At 38.9% G+C, this 3,212-nt stretch overlaps 1 long non-coding RNA gene across 1 annotated transcript; it reads right to left on the reverse strand.

The window, feature by feature from the left end:
* Window positions 1-434: 434 nt before the first annotated feature.
* On the reverse strand, window positions 435-1,480 carry LOC146776254 (uncharacterized). The gene is made up of 5 exons (XR_014972260.1): window positions 1,343-1,480; window positions 1,171-1,228; window positions 1,025-1,080; window positions 866-932; window positions 435-736 (listed from the first exon to the last, which is right to left on the reverse strand). It is a non-coding gene; the product is annotated as an uncharacterized LOC146776254 (long non-coding RNA).
* Window positions 1,481-3,212: the final 1,732 nt, after the last annotated feature.

The following is a 3,212-nucleotide window of genomic DNA, read 5'->3' on the forward strand; positions in this document are numbered from 1 at the left end:
GGAAGAATCATTGCTCTCTACAGAAGTACCTGTCTTGGGTGTAAACAGAAGCTTACACTGCTGCTGCTCCTTGTACTGTAGCCATCTGCTTCAGCGAAGCATGGTCTGTTGATGCCAGTGCAGTCTGTGAGAAAAGCTTGACACATATGCTGTCTCATGTTCACAGAAATTGCCTGTACTGTTCTTTAGTCTACAAACACCTTCATAGAAATGACAGAAAACTAATTACTGTCACCCTTCTCAGAATGAATTCAAAACAATGTATTTTTAGTTTTTATCTCTCTTATCAAAAAATCATTTTTTATAACACATAATTGCATCATTTTCAACAATGAACCACAATAACCAAAGAAAAATTAATTTGGTACCAGCAATAAATGACTTTAAGTAAGTACATAAATAGTCGACGACATAGAAAAAGCTCACATAAAAGACACAAGACAACAAAACATCTTTATGCACTCTAGCAACATTTCTGTTCAAACGTTTTCAATTGGGTTAAACATTCAAGGAGAAGCTCAAAAAACAGTGTGAGATTATTAGACAAAGAAATTCCTGCACTGTACCAATTAAAGGACGTTATTTTTACAATTAAATACAACAGGCAGAAAATATCTTAACATTGAACACACTTGTTTTACAAAACAACAAGCAGAAGATCAAAACAACAAGTAGAAGGTCAAAGCGTTTCGAACCCCATTGGTCGTTAACTGGGGGTTCTCTTCAGGACCATTCACTAAAAAGACAATAATAAATAAAAAAACTTTTAGAGGCATATTTGGATGTGAGCTCTTGAATCAACTAAACTTATAGCAGCACTAGCCTTCTTCCACCTGAGTGACTAGTATCCCAATTACTAACTTACCTAATTGGCGAAATCAGGCGATTTTGCGCTTAGGCTTTCAGTCTAAATGCTAGCTTAAAAAGACTTTCTGAAACAACATAAAAAAGACAGACAGCTTATGAGGAAAGGTTTTGTCATGTCATGAACGTGATATTTGAATGAGGCCACTAAATTACTTACTTCGTGTGAGTAGAGCCTATTGGTCTCGATGGCAGTTATAAACGGCAAGATGTGACCTGAAATGCAGGGAGAGTAGATTGTAACAAACGAAGCAGTGAGGGGGGACATAACGCTGCTTCACCTAGCAGAAAGGATGAATTTCCTACCTTGTATGAATCGTTTCAAATTGCGAGGTGTGGTTAGCCTCGTCGCGGAGCCAAATTCCTGAGCGGAACAAGGAATTTAAAAATTGTAATGAAAATCTAAAAAATGTGGCTACGATCTTATAAAAACAAGGGGGTGAGATTCACGAGTTTTAGTCGGTTGGAGTCTTGTTACCTTTAAACTTGGAAAAGGCTGTCCAATTCTCTTTAACGCGTCCGGACTTGATCTCGGTCAAGCTGGAATCTTCGTACTTCAATATTAGTTCTGAAAGAACTTTTCAACGTTACAACGTGCACTGCGGGTGGCTGAAAAGTCGACACGTGATTGGAATCTCATCGGGCCACTTGGTTGGCTGAATGAAACGTAGCTGTCCCGTGATTAAATGGGAATTGTAGTTTTTCGTTACTTCCCATTCTGGTCCAAAATGAATGAAACTTTATTGAGCTATCAGAAACCCAAATGTGGATTTGTACTTAGTATCGATCCAAAGGGACCAGGCTCACTCCTGATTCATTGTTTATAAATGAGGACAGAAGTATGCAACCGAAGTAGACAGTGATTCTCTATATTCATCTTGGCCGAACCATATACAAATAGAATTTAACAAAATTCTCTATATTCAACTTGGCCACACCATGTAAATGGCTTGAAAGACCTTAAGTGGCAGATCTTGATGTGAACATAGATAAGTAAAGCTAATGAGTTTGTGGACCATATTATAGTAATCTCATGGCGTACAGCATTTCAGGATATTATTTGTCAAAAAAAGCGCAGAAGGAGAGCTCTCTGGAGGTCTCAACAGAAAGGAATAAGTGCTGCTGGCTGTGAATTGGTCTAGTGCCTCCATTAGACTAAAACATCTATGTGGCTGTGCTCTCACAGATTATACATTTCGGAAAGTTCATTAAGGCCATCTACAGCCGTATTAAATTTGAGAATGAGCAGTGCTTCACGGTGAATTAATTTTGTTCTAAATCACCTCCCCGGGGATCATGTTCCACCTTCGAAATTACTGTCCAGGTAAGGTTCTTTTCTTGGTGGTTGTGATTTCGCCAATGGTTGACCAACGGAGCTGTCAGGACGTTTTTCCTAATACCTGATTTATGTTGGGTGATTCTCTGTCGTACTACCTGGTTTGTCTTACCGATATATAGTTTAGGGCAAGGGCATAAAATTCCATACACTACATTTTTCGTCTTCCAATTGATGTTTTTGTGAGAGAAAAGCACCCCATCAATAGTTTTATTGCAGCATGTGCAAGTACCACATTTGTGATGTCCTAGAAATGGGGGTAATCCCAATTGTTCTCGAATTGACATTTTTGGTGTAATCCTTGGTAGTGCAGCTCGTACAACTTGGTTGGAAATACTGCTTTCTTTTTTCATTGCAAACAGTGGATGACTTGTAAACGATGGGTCAAGATTTTCAATCAAATGCCAGTTTTGTTTTATGACTTTTTTCAACTGGTTTGAATTTGGGCCAAAAGTTGTGACACATACGATTTTGTCCGTTAGGGGACTCTCTTTTTTCTGTAGTAGTGTCTCCCGTGGTGTCCACCAAGCTCTTTTTAACAATTGTTTGGGGTAACCACGGTCCCCCATTTCCAGCAGTTGTGTAGCATGACACATATATTCATCTTTGTAAAAGCAATTACGCTTGATCCTTAGAAATAGCCCAAAGGGGAGATTTTCTCGTAGGCTCCGCGGATGATTACTCGTAAAGTGTAAAGCTTTATTCCTGTTAGTAGCCTTCTTAAAGAGTGTAGTTACCAATTTGTTTTCTGAGGGATAGACCTCTACATCGAGAAATGCCATCCTTTCTTTTGCATAATTTATGCTGAATTGTATGTCTACAGACCTTGTATTAAGCCATTCATAAAATTGGTACAAAAGGGGGTGGTGATGGACAGAGCATCAGAACCAATCAAACACTCACACCCAGTCAACAGATCTGGGTTTGATCCATCACCGTTCATAAAATTGGAGCAGTTGTTGATCATTACCGGTCCAAACCAGGAATATATCGTCTATGTAACGGACGTAGT

The sequence above is a fragment of the Triturus cristatus genome, chromosome 12 (genome assembly GCF_964204655.1).
Source record: "Triturus cristatus chromosome 12, aTriCri1.1, whole genome shotgun sequence".
Taxonomy (NCBI): Eukaryota; Metazoa; Chordata; class Amphibia; order Caudata; family Salamandridae; genus Triturus; species Triturus cristatus.